The 14,475-nt window shown below is 35.1% G+C and overlaps 1 protein-coding gene across 4 annotated transcripts in view; it reads right to left on the bottom strand.

Moving 5' to 3' along the window:
* The window catches only part of PRKN (parkin RBR E3 ubiquitin protein ligase), a 1,291,417-nt gene that overhangs the window by 1,227,447 nt on the left and 49,495 nt on the right, over window positions 1-14,475 (bottom strand). The gene's annotated exons all lie outside the window — the stretch shown is intronic.

The following is a 14,475-nucleotide window of genomic DNA, read 5'->3' as shown; positions in this document are numbered from 1 at the left end:
TGTGAATTATTCACTTAGCATAATGCCCTTCAAATCCATCCATGTTGCTGCAAATGGCAAAAATACCAATGGCATTTTTCACAGAACCAGAACAAATAATTTTAAAATTTGTATGGAAACACAAAAGACCCTGAACAGCCAAAACAATCTTGAGAAAGAAGAAAAGAGCTGGAGGAATCATGCTCCCTGCCTTCAGACTACAGTACAAAGCTACAGTAATCAAAGCAACCTGGTACTGGCACAAAAACAGACACAGATCAATGGAACAGGATAGAGAGCCCAGAAATAAACCCATGCACTTATGGTCAATTAATCTATGACAAAGAAGACAAGAATATACAATGGAGAACAGACAGTCTCTTCGATAAGTGGTATAGTAACTCCCCTACATACAAGCCTTCAAATGCAAACTTTCAACGATGCAAACATGCACTCGCATGTCCAATCACGTAAGCTAGTTCACATGTCTGGCGTGCATTGTCACTTGCGTGCATCCTCTACAAGTGGTTGTGCTTTTGTGTACTTTATTGTACAGTACTGTATAGACTACAGTAGTACACTATATTTCAAGCCCAGGATGTCCAGAAGCAAGCATAAAAGCAGCGGTGATGTAGCCGGTACCACTTACTTTTCAAGGTACTGTGCTGTAAGATTAAAAATGTTTTCTTTATTTTTTGTGTTTGTTTATTTTTTATGTATTATTTGTGTGAAAAGTATTATAAACCTATTACAGTATAGTACTATATAGCCGACTGTGTTAGTTGGGGACCTAGGCTAACTTTGTTGGACTTATGAACAAATTGGACTTACGAATGTGCTCTCGGAATGGAACTCGTTCATATGTAAGGGACTTACTGTACTGGGAAAATTGGACAGATACACGTAAAAGAATGAGATTAGAACATTCTCTAACACCATATACAAAAATAAACTCAAAATGGGTTAAAGACCTAAATGTAAGACCGGATATATAAAACTCCTAGAGGAAAACATAGACAGAACACTCTTTGACATAAATCATAGCAATATATTTTTGGATTCAGTTCCTAAAGGAAATAAAAGCAAAACAAAACAACCAAAACAAAAAAAAAAACACAACAACAAAAATGGGACCTAATTAAAGTTAAAAGCTTTCGCACAACAAAGGAAACCAGTGACAAAATGAAAAGACAACCTACTGAATGGGAGAAAATATTTGCAAATGATATGACTGATAAGGGGTTAATATCCAACATATATAAACAGCTCATACAACTCAACATCAAAGAAACTGAACAACCCGATTGAAAAATTGGCAGAAGAACTGAATACACATTTTTCCAAAGAGGAAATGCAGATGACCAACAGGCACATGAAAAAGATGCTCAACATTTCTAATCATGGGGGAAAAGCAAATCAAAACCACGATGACATATCACCTCACCTATCATCAAAATCACAAATAACAAATGTTGGCAAGGACGTGGAGAAAAGGGAACCCTCATACACTGTTGGTGGGAATGTAAATTGGTGCAGCCACTGTGGAAAACTGTGGAAAAAGTATGGAGGTTCCTCAAAAAACTAAAAATAGAACTACATATGACCCAGCAATTCTACTCCTGGGTATATATCTGAAAAAAACAAAAACACTAATTTGAAATGATATATGCACCTCAATGTTCATAGCCCAATGTCCATAGTAGCATTACTTGTAGTTGCCAAAGTATGGAAACTACCTAAGTGTCCATCAATAGATGAATAGATAAAAAAGATGTGACATATATCTATATATACAGATATAGATATATAAACACAATGGACTACTACTCAGCCATAAAAAAGAATGAAAATTTTACCATCTGTTCATTGATCTTAAAGTGGTCAGCCCCAAACTGTGGACTTGCCCACTCATTAATAAATGCCTATCTAATCTTTCTATTTTATCCAATTTGTGTATGCGGGTTCCAGGGTTTGGTTCTCAGGTGCCTGACTTTCAAACTGAAGAAGAGACGAAATTATGACTCTAAGAATTCTGAGTGCTGAGCAACAACATTCAACTAAGAAAGTACAGTGGTTAGGGAACATTGTCCTGTACTGATTTCAATTTCTTATATTGAGTCAGGAACTCAAAAGAACAAGTTTCTAATGACATGTTTGTGAAAATTCTAATGCCTAAACACAGCAGGCAGCTGAACAGAATAAAATCAGGTGGAAACTGAAGAATAAAGACAACTAAGTAATACTGGGGAAAATACAAGGGTGCAGAGACATGGAGTTCCCACAGACACAGGTTAGTTTGGGTTGGTTAGGGAACTAGCAGTGGCGTCATCTAGGCACAGAGGAGAACCCTGAACACAGGGTTTACTAGAAACAATCAAAGGGATTCTGAGCTCTGCACTGGGACACTTGAAGTTTCCTGTGTCCTGGAAATCTATATACAGCAAACCCAGTTTGTTAAATATGGCAGGGAATGGCTGAAGTAATAATCTATGCATATCTGTGTACCTGATTTGTTCTCTAGTCCCTCACACTTTTTTTTTTTTTCAAGGCAGAATCAGAGGCTCAGAGAAACAATTAGTTAAATGTGAGGCAGAAAAGATTCAGAGTTTTTCTGAAACTTGCAGAGTTTTTCTATTCCAAAGCCTGGGGCTGGGGGAAAGGGTGGTAGAGGAGTGACCTAGGCTGAAGAGGAAGGATTGGGCGACACGAGGCCTTGACATGAAAGGAGGGTGAAGACCTTGCACTGGGAGAACAGGAGCACAGAGGGATGCAGCAAACAGCACCACGGTGTCTCTGTTTAGTCAAAGTCATCTTGAAACTGCTTTACGTCCAGAGGAAATAATCGCAAATATAACAGCATTTTAAACTTGTTTTAAAATGTTCTTTTTATACAGGTTTCTGTTTTGCTTTTTAAGGGCCACGATTAGAGATCCTACAGATGGAAGAAAAGTGTGCATACCCAGGAAAAAGAGAAGATAAGGAGAGTAGAGAAACAAGTAAGGTTGGGGATTAACCTTCCTCACTTAAAAAAGAGAAGAATGAATTCAAAAACAAACAAACCCCTTGCTCTAAAACTTCCACATGAGTTTAGGAAGAAAGGCCCAAACTTTGGAGGGGAAGGATGTAGTCAAATGCAATTATTAACTGCAATGGTGAAGACCCACCAGACTTTTAATCATTTATATTTTAATCAATTATATTCCTAATTCATTTCTAAGGTTTCCCTAGGGGGAAAAGAGGAGGTAGCTTTTGTTTCTATCATGATGAGATGCATGCTTTTCATACTGTGATTGCAATGAGGCTAGTTTTCAAAGTCTGAGGACTATTACAATAGCATATAAATATTAACACCTGTGAGCAAATACCTTGGATTTTCCACTGATTCCAGGAAAATAATGAAATCTGCAGAGACTCTGTAATTCCTTGAAAAACAGATGTGAACCACCACATTATTTAAAAAAGTGACATCGGTGTATACACAAATGATGTTTCCATTCCTTCCAAGAATCAAGTTATAGCACCCAAATTTCATATTTCCACACAACCCTTAGGAGATTAGTCCTGGTAGAGTGGAATGTTCTGGAAGCTGAGGAAATAAGGACATAAACAAATGCAGTTGGTGAATTAAGGCTGTTCACATGCATTGCCATTCTATAGTGCTTTTATGTCACAAATAAATTTGGGATTAATTAATTTCCCAAATAAATGTTTGTACAAACTCAATTTCAAAATTATGTCAGGGTTTGAAAATAGAAAACTCATTTTTAGGCTAGTTAGTATCTATGTTAAAAGCATTACAGAACATCAGGAAAATAATACAGAGGTTTCTTGGTTCTATGAGGTAACTGGTACCTACAAACTGCACATTAAAATTTAACAAGTAAGCACATAATCAGGACAAACAAATTCAACTAATTCTTGTTTCCATTATAAACAAACATTGAATTTACAGGTGGAATATTAAAATGAGGTTACAAAGTATTTAGGATTATGAATTTCAACCTATATTAATAAAAAGAATGAACATATCAGGTTACTGCTAAACTCCATCTAATTATTTACAAATTAATCAAGGACAATAAAGGAAATTAACATCTGAAAGACACTCATGATAATACTACTAAGAACGGTCAGCCTCAATTATCCATGCTAATTAAGAGAGCTGGCTAATCCTAAACAGTGGATAATTTAACAATTCTTTTTATTGGCACAGATTATATTTCTGTGTGTGACAGATTTACCTGAACATATTGCTTTTCTTAGTTTGGTATTAAAAATAAGTTTTCCTTTCTTGGTAGATCATAATGCAAGCCAGCTAGGAATTTTTTAGTTTAAAATAAATAAATAAATAAATAAAGTATATAATTCACACGTACAGTAGATAAAATCAACTGCTAAACAGATTCTAAACAGAATCTTTTAGCTTTCAAAAATACATTTACTAAATGCAAGTTAAGGTACATGAATTGTGATAAAAATGAAAAAAGATTAACTTTTTTCTAGTACATTGAAAGTGTCTCAGATTTAAGCCATATAAAGTGCCTTGTAAGTTACTGTTATTTCATTTTACAGATAAAATTATAGATTCTTCAAGAAGCTATATACTGAGTTACATGTGGTAAGTGAATAGGTATCCTATTTTTTTAATTATTTTTAAAACTATCTATTAAAAGATAGATCTTTCTGAGTCCCTCTCTCTTACCCTCATTTTCTTTTTTTCAACAAATAAGTACTACCAATAAAATTAATTGAATTAAATACCCACCAATAAAATTAACTACCTACCAACAATACTAGCTGCCAACTATAAATCAGGCTTTGTTAGACTCTTAAATATAGGTCTGGATTGCTGTTAAGACTCTTGGTTATGACAATTTATTAAAATAATATTTAGTACCTAATAGAAATAGAGCATACATAGAACATGAATATTGGAACTTGAATATCTAGGATAGAAACACAGTTCACCACTTACAGCTGTGTAAAAGTGGGCAAGTTATTTAATTGCTTAGTGCCTCCGATTCATCAATAAAATAAAGATAATATTAGTGCCTAACCTCTTAGGGTTGTTGGGAAGAATAAATTAGATAATATATACAAAGCGCTTGGAACAGAATCCGGCACACAATAAATATTTACTATATATTAGCTCTTATTACTGCAAAAATATTTTCAAATGGATAAATCTTCAGCAGGAAAAGGAAAAAAACTGAATTTTTCTTTAAGAGTAATGTCATCTATTTCCCACAGTTTAAGCTTATGATGATAATGATTAAAGCAATGACAAAAATATATTCTTTGGACAATTAGAGTAATGATTTTCAACTGGTGTTAGGGGTAGAAGGAAGGAAGAGGATATAGCTTCTGTTAGACTTATGAAATATCTAATTAGTATTTGAATAGAAAGTTATATTTATATTTTAGGAATAAAAAAGTTCATGAGCATAACATTAAAATATGAAACTTTATTGTAAAAGGATTGAAAAAGATAAGAAGGATGTAGGTCAGAAAAGCATATTATCATATCTAGTAGTATCCAAATACCCACTTTATCTTGTTCTCATTACTACATAGGTAGAATAAACAGAAGCCCACCAACACAGGACTTAAGTTGCAGGAGTGCTAAGGGCCAGCCATTCCAGGAAAGGCCCTGAGCTGAGGACCTGGGCTATGAGCAGCAGAGAGGCTACAGAAGGGGAACAACTGCCGTGGAGCGAGAGATGAGGTAGCAGAGGACAGAGGGACCAGCCAGCAGCAACAGGAGGCACGAGGAAGGAACACTAGATGAAGGTAGATGGAGCAGAGCCATCCATGGTCAGAGCAACAAATGGGCAAACAGCCAACGCTATAGTCATCACCCAACAACTTCCTATAGAGCTCAAGGGCTGAGGCAAATGGTGTGATGGGAAGTACAGGTGCAGGCTCAGGCTGCAGCACCCTGAGACCTCGAGGCCTGGGCCCAGCACATGGGAGGCACTAGTCACTGTGATTTGAGGCTGAAAGGAGTAACCAACCTGAAGGTTACACTAATTATCAACATTTCTTTAAGCTCCTTAAACCCTGCCAAAGTTTGCAGACTTGCAGAAAAATACTGATCATCATAATTGATGGCTTAGGGTGATTCACGACTGTAGAATGAGAAATAAAGAATAGGCCCTGGAAACTTGCAGTAAGACTACAAGAGACATATCCTTTCAGCTGCCTTTTTCCCCATCTCCAACAATACCTGCTTTCCAAGCAATTACTTCATTTTAGGAGGGTGGATTGATGGTGATGATGATGTTAACAATGTACTTGCACCTACACTGCTGATTTCACTTTCATTTTAAGATAGATATATTACCAGCATTTCAGAACCTGATACATCAAGGCCTGCAGAAGTTAAACAATTTACCTAATTTATATGAGTAACTGAAAGAACTGAGTTTTGAACTCAAGTCTCTAAACTGCTAAAATCTATGCTTTTTTCCTGCTATACCATCCTCTCCACAGGAAAGAGCGCCCTAACATTGTCTTAGAAGCTTGAAATTTCTACTTGTGAAAGTAAAAAATGTGTAGACATCTTTTATCAAGTAAACGTATTTTTACGTGTTCACATCTGAATATATTAGTAATAACAAATTGTCAAGGAACATAAAACAATTATATAATCACAACATAGTCAAAAACATTAAAAGTTGTATCTTCTTGAGTTACAAATCCCCCCATTCAAAAATAGTATGTTTTAAACAGTACTCTTTATTTAGAGGTTTGAATGGTAAGATAAAATTTAGAATTAAGAAATTCAGATTTAACTCTTTGTTCTTTAAATAAGTTTCTACATTTATTACAAAATCACTTCCTAATTCGAGGAAGTTACTCTCATTTGCAGTCTCTTTCCCAATCTACGCCATTACAAGCCTTATACTTAGTTCTTACTTTTATGTATACCAGTGAATTTCCGGATGCTAATAATTCTCACTTTCCAAAACAGATACTTGAAAACATGAGTCATCCTAGACTCTTAAATTAGGAGTGCACTATTAAGAAAAATAACTGACAGGTAAATGGTATGAGCTAATCGGCAGCTACTCCTTTGGTATACATCCCTCAGGTGGCACCATAAAGAAGGATCCTATCTTCCTGGGTTATAAATGAATTTATCTGGATTTTAGCGCAGGCTTCTGTGAATCTACAACTCCTCTTAGAGTATACTGAGGAACTTCTCTCCTCATACACAAGGGACAAATACATTTTATCAGGTTGTTGATTAAAGAAAATAAACTAATGAGATAAAATACAATTAATATCTTTTTAATAGTTTTTAATATAAATTTAAAGCAAGCATGTGTGTGTAAAACTTAAGGTCGTAAGGTTAATTTTCTATCTGATTTTGCTTATTAACAATAATATTTGATATACAACTTAGAGTACATTTAGTGTTGGCTCTTAGAAAAATAGGTGGCCTTTCCAAGATGATATCCAAAGATGGGATTCTGGTATATTTAGGATGCTTCTATCATGAGTGATTAAAGACTTAAACACCAGTAACATTCTAAGGAGTAATAAACTTGTAAGGGATTATAAGGGTAGGGAATGGGGCATTGGCCTGGATATGCTTAGAATGTCTCCATTACCTTCCAAGTTGAAAAAGTGTGCATTTAAATATTACATCTGGATGATAAATTAAGAAGTCACTAAGGAAAGCAAACATATCACTTTAGAAGCACTTTTCCTTTTCATAAGTTAAACCAAAATAAGACAAGAACCAAATTTCCTTCCTTTGGGCTGCCAAACATTTGCAAAAACTGAAAGTGTCCTTGGTAAAGTGGTTAATATACCAAGAGAATTAAATATCACTTTCAAGTCCAGGTTATTACACGTATGCAAGTGTACACACAGAACTCTATCAATTTCAGACTGCCATGAAAGTGCTGAATTCTATTCTTTCTGGGGATTGAAAACATTTATAATAGCAACGGCCCCACAGCCACATCTTCTTGTAACAGGCTTTAAGAATGAAAAAAAAAATCTTTATGACAATAACAAGAAAATGAATTTTCATTTTCAAAGACAGTCTATACCATCACTGGCTGTCCTGCCACCCAGCTCTTCTGAAGGCATTCAGACCCTTCATTGCAATGTCTCAAAAATCAATAGCAATTTATTCTCTCTTTGGACCCCAAGCAACAAAAGTAAATAATACTGTCACCTCCAGTCTGCCTGCAGAACATGGTCACAAAACAGCCTTGCCACTAAAATACAACCTTATGCAGCTCTTTATCTATGCCAGCACTGCTGATTGTATTGGCTTCCACAGAGGACAAATACTTCAGCAGAGCCACACAAAGAGGTCAAGCTCTTGTATGTTACCCAGACCGAATGCTGAGGCTCTAATTAAAAAGAAATCTTGACATGCATCTAAGCTTCCTGCTTCAATGATGTGGATTTTATGGGAGAAAAATGAGAAAATTTATTTTTTCAAGATTACTAAAGTTAATATATCATATTTATCATTCTTTTCCTATAAAATTTAAGAAAATCACCAGGCTTTCTGAAGCAACTAGTTGAACCATAATATTTTGCAGCTAAAATCTGTATGCAGTCAATATTTACATTATCTGACTAATAGAAATATTAACCTATAAGCAAATTAAGACTTAAAAATGAAAGTTCTATTTTGATTATCCTCTACAGAGTAAGTGGTAGCAACATCAGGATACCACATCCACTCTGGAATATACAAGACAGCATTTCAAAGCAATAGAAGGAATCTTAGGAATAATCTAGTATAATCCAATCCACTTATAGATAAAGGAAATCAGATCCCATTTCTGACACCAGAAAGCTAGTTAATGGAAGAAGCAGGACTCAAATACATTTCTGACATCCTTTTCATTATAATGCTTACTGACGAAAAATTATTCATAGGAACACTAAAGAAGAGACAAAATCTTTCTGATGAGAGCCTATAGTAAGCCAGCTTCCCCTCAGGATTATAAATTATTCCTTAAGAAAAAAACCAAGCCCTTTGGAAACTTTGTGCAGCAATTAAAATCTTCAAATCACAGAAGAATCTATCAGTCATACTAGAAATATTTATTGAATTTTTGCTGTGTACTGATCACAAAATATATACAAGTTTAAAAAATGTATACAAGTTTAAGAATTGTAAAAAAAAAAAAAAAAAGAAAATAATCAAATTATATGGCTGAAGAATTAACAGAGATTGGGCCAGGTGGGCGCAGCAGGGGAGGAGAGTCAGGTGAGGGAGAGGGAGACTGCTCATCCAGGCAGACCCTGGAGGGCATGTACAACGAGGGTTGGGAGGTTCTGTGTGGGAGCATGGGCTGGCCCAGCAGTGGGTACCTGTGAAGTGGAGTAGAGTAAGGCCAGATGCTGGAAGCCCCAGAAAATCTGGCAGAAAGACTTGAATTTGACACGGTAGAGCATCTACATAATGCAGAGTTAAGCATTTTATCGTGGAAAATCACTGCAGTTGTAATTTGTCTCACTTCTAGCTGAAAAACCCAAACAATTCTTTAAAGGTGTTGTCTTACTAGTCAGAAAAATATAATTTAAAATACAACTCAATTTTCTACACCAAAATATTGTTTCTTTGGGATTTCATTTAAATAACCAAAAACATATCTTAGGTTATTCATTAAAGCTGATTCAACATTAAATTTAAAAACAAACATCCTTTTCTGTTTTTTTCAAATTTTAGAAAGTTTAGAAACTTTGTAGAAAATCAACATTCTTTTTTATTTTATGCATTCTTTGAAGAAAGTTTGGAAAAACTTGAGCTCATACCAACAATCAATCGTATGTTTGTGCTGCATTTCAGGCAACCAATATGCTGTAACTAAGGCAACAGAAGACAGTGGTTAAAAGTTAAAACTCTTCGAGTCAAGCCAGCAGGATTCAAATCCTGACTTCACTAGGTATTAGCATTATAGGGAAACCAATGACTCACTCTTTCTGAGGCTCCTTTTCCTCTGCCTGTAGAATAGAGATATTATGATAGCATTGCCATAGGGTTGTAAGATTAACATGAGCTACTCCATGCTCAGTGCTGATTGCATGGTGTTGGAACACAGTAAGAGCTCAATGTATGCCAAATACCATTATATCTAACTATATGCAAAAGATAACCCTCAGTTCTTCCAGGCTGTATTTATTTCATAGATTCAATATTTACTGAAACCTATGTTAAAAATACAGTTAAAGCCCAGTCAATGCCTTCAAAAGCCTAATGGAAATGGAAAAACAGAAGAAACCAACATATAATAGTGACTCAGGTGACATGCAGTGTAATAGAGGTGTACACAATGTTCCTTGATGTGAGAGGAGGAAATGATGAATTATTGATGGATAGGGGTATAGGGGAAGAAGAAAAGATATCACAGTAAAAGCAATACAGGAATTGGGATATGAAAGAGAAGTTAGAGTGTACCAAGATAGGGAAAATGGTGCTGGAAAGTCATCTCAGGCAGACTGGACCACAGAAGTAAAGAAACTGAGGCTTGGTAATACACAGATGCAGATAGCGGTTGGAAGATGAATGATACGATGCTGCTAGAAGTGTGACCTAAAACAAAATGTAATATTATGCTGGGTTCAATTTTTGAAGGATTTTGTGTAAGGCTTGCTATTTGGGATTCATCAGGTAAGCAGCAAAGGAGAGTCATCTTGGGCCAATAATGACATCAGTGTTTTAGATACTACAATTATTATAGAAGACAGATTGGCTTTAGAGTAGGAAGAGAGACTAGAGGCCAAAATACTGATAAAGAAGCCATTCCAGCAATCTCAGAGAACAAACAATACAGAATGGAACAAGACAAGACAGTGGGGCTGGAAAGAAGGAAACATACAAGAAGAACTGTGGAGGCACAATCAAAAGAACTGGTAGGAAGGACAAAGGGATTTCACAGTTTTAATGTTTATATTGCTAGGGCAGTGATAAAATTATTTAAGAGATGGAACACAGAGGGAGGGCAATGTGTGGTGACAAAGAAAGAAGAATTTATTTTTAAATACATTGAACTTGATGTATCTCTACAACACAAAGGGGTGATCAAAAGAATAATGGAAATATGGCACTGTAGCTCAGAATGTAGATTTGGAAGCAATCTACAGATAGATGATTGCCAAATTTATAGGACTGGGTGAAATCACATGTAGAGAGCATTTAAAGTCAGAAGGAAACCACAGTAATGTCACTTACACTATCAATAAAGAGTATAAATTACCTAAAATAATAACTAAGCAGAACCTATGAGAAGCACACTACAAGCTCTACCAAGGGATAAATGGAAACACTTTAATAATAGAGACAGAGATTATGTGTCCGGATGGGAGAAATAATTTGGTTAAAGTCATCCATTCTCTAATTAATCTGTAATTGCAATTTTAACAAAAAAACTGCAATATAATTTTAGGAAGCTTAATAACGTTATCCTAAAGTCATCTGGAATAAGTATCTGAGAATAACTATCTTTAAAAGAGGAATAATAAAAGCAGAACCTGACCTAACACATTAAAACATTATAAAAGTGCAATAATATAGTACCAACTCATATACAGAAAGATTACTGGATTGGAAAGTGCAGAAATAGACACAAGTACATGTAATTATTGAAATTATAAAAACCTTGACTTTCAAATCAGCAGGGAAAGAGATAATACGAAGAGTTTTATCTTCTGAAAACATATAAGAAGAGTTTTTCTTGTATGTTTAAAACTCTTATATGTTATAAAACTCTTATATGTTATAAAACTCTTCAACATATAAGAAGAGTTTTTCTTCTGAGATGGGATAAGGAGGATGAAAGAAGTCTGAGCTTTTCATACGTAGAGTGGAAGGCTTCAGTGACAGAAATACAAAAGAGAGGTCTACCTATTATAAATTATGGAAATAAGGGAGTTGTGGATTCTAGTGAATGTTTAATGCTGAAAGGATCAAAGATGAAACCACTGACCATAATGAAATGAAGCTTTTAGAAAGAGAAGTGTCAAGAAGTATTATTTGACTATGGTGATAGGGACAGCTCTTGAGAACAGATGTCTTGATGAATTTTGATATCTGACTTACTGGAAATGAAGGAATAGCAGAGGTGAAAAAATAAAACTTTATTGTCAGAGAGTGGGCCTGACAAGTTTAAGATTTCTGAGTTGTCAGTTCTGAGAAATGGCATAATAAATTAGACTGCAGCAGGAGAAATGTCTGGCCATGATTCTGACAGGTCAATAATGTAAGCTCTGAAGTACCCACAAAAAGTGCCTAAGAGTCAAGGCAGAAAGGGGATGGGCAGCAAGGTGATGAAGTCCTACATTCTTTTGGAGGATTGGTCTCCTGTTAAGTAGATGAAGAGAAAGAAAAAGAAGTGACTTAGCTTAATATTTTCTGAGCTTTGACTAAGGCAAAAAGTTACTGACAACCAGATTGTGAGGCAGATGTGTAATTTCTCTCCACAGTGTCTAACACATAGCACACGTAGTGTAAAAGAGTACCAAAGAATAAAAGGATGCTGGAGGATATGCTAGAATACTGGAAAACCTAAAGCCCACCTCACAATCTGACCACCAGCATATGAGATAAAACAGAATACGCAGCAGCCACTAAGAGTGCATGGAGGTGAGCGGTGTCACTAAAAGAAAGCTGGGCTCAGAGAGGAGAGGTGGAAAAGCTGAAAAGGAAGGTCAGTGGGAGAAGGACAGTTCAAGTAACAGCCTCATATGTGACTGATTTAAACTAGAAAGCCAGGGTAGCAACTGAGAGTCTGAAATGCAACTGTCAAGCAGATCCACATTTGCACCTGCATCAAGTCAGAAAGTATTGTCTAGCTTGCAAATTTCTTTGAAAAAAAGGCTTATCTAGGGAAGAAAATTAAAAGGAGTATATTTTTTAAAAGTCTTATTGAGAGGTATGTTTGGCACACTATAAATAAACTGCACATATTTAAAATGTGCATTTGATATGTTTGGGCATATGTATTCACCCATGAAACCATTACCACAGTCAAGGTAATGAGTAAATCTCCCCCAGAAGATTCCTCCTGCTACTTTGTAATTCCTCCCTCCTGTCCCTTCCAGACCTACTCTTGCCCTCCCACCCTTATCCCCAGGCACCACTCATTTGTTCTCCGTCTCTATAGTTAAGTTTGTAATTTGGGGAGTTCTTAAATATAAAACCATACAGCTTATACTCTTTTTTTGTCTGGTTTCTTTCCTTCCACAAAATGATTTTGGAAATCATTCATGTTGTCACATACATAAATAGTTCACTTCTTTTTATTACGGAATAGTACTCAATTGTATAGATATACCAAAATGTCTTTACCCATTTACCTGTTGATAGTCATTTCAATTATTTTCAGTTTTTACCTACTGCAAATAAAGCTGCTAGAGACATTTGTGTACGAGTCTTTGTATGGATATATGCTTTTATTTATCTCAGGTAAATGTCCAGGAGTGGAATGGCTGGGTCATATAGTAGCTGTATATTTAACTATTCAAGACTCTGCCAAATTGTTTTTCCAAAATGGTTTTCCATTTCTATTCCCACCTGTGGTGTAGGTGTAAGAGACTTCCAGTTGCTCCACATTCTCCCCAATACTTGGTATAATCAGTCTTATTAATTTTATACATTCTAATTGGTGTATAATGACATCTCACTGTGGTTTAAATTTGCATTTCCCTAACAACTAATAATAATGTTGAGCATCTTTTCATGTGCGTATTTGCCATATATATATCATCTTGGCAAAATATTTGTTCAAATCATTTGCCTGTTTTATTGGGTTGTTTTCTTATTTATTGAGTTGTGAGAATTCTATATTTTAAATATAACTCTTTTACTAGATAAGTGATTTGCAAGTATGTTTTTACCAATCTTGCCTTGTCGTTTCATTCTCTTAAGAAACAGAAGTATCTTTTGAAGAACAGAAGTTCTTAATGTTAATGAAAACGTGTTTATTTATTTTTTAATTTTATGGATCATGCTCTTGGTGTTGAATCTAAGAAATCTTTGCCTATTTCAAGGTCACTGAGAGTGCTTTCTATGTTTTCCAAGAGTTTTATAGTTTTAAGTTTTACATATAGATCTATGGTCTATTTTTAATTAACTTTTTTATACGGTGTGAGGTATGGATTGAAGTTAAATAACTGTTTTGTACCTGAAAGTGATCTTAAAGATCTTTCAATCTAACCCCTATGCTTGTAGATGGTATCTACATTATCAGACAGTGGCACAATTGATATGTCTAAAAATATACACCCGTAAAGTAGATTTGAGACCTAAGTTCAGATCTAAAGACTAAATCAAAAGTCTGTAATACACCTTTATGTCCTCAGTGTAGCCTGGTTATAGAAAAATCCAGCAATTATAACACATGCTGATCTGAAAAGCTATTTTAACATGTTTAAATTATCAATCTCCAAAGTATATTTTTAAAACAACATGTAACAAAAAGTAAAAAGAAAATTTTATTGAAAAAAAGAAGGATATTTTAA

This window comes from Balaenoptera acutorostrata, chromosome 14, assembly GCF_949987535.1.
Source record: "Balaenoptera acutorostrata chromosome 14, mBalAcu1.1, whole genome shotgun sequence".
NCBI lineage: Eukaryota > Metazoa > Chordata > Mammalia > Artiodactyla > Balaenopteridae > Balaenoptera > Balaenoptera acutorostrata.
The sequence above is the reverse complement of the archived record's forward strand: the minus strand, read 5'-3'. Positions and strand labels throughout refer to the sequence as shown.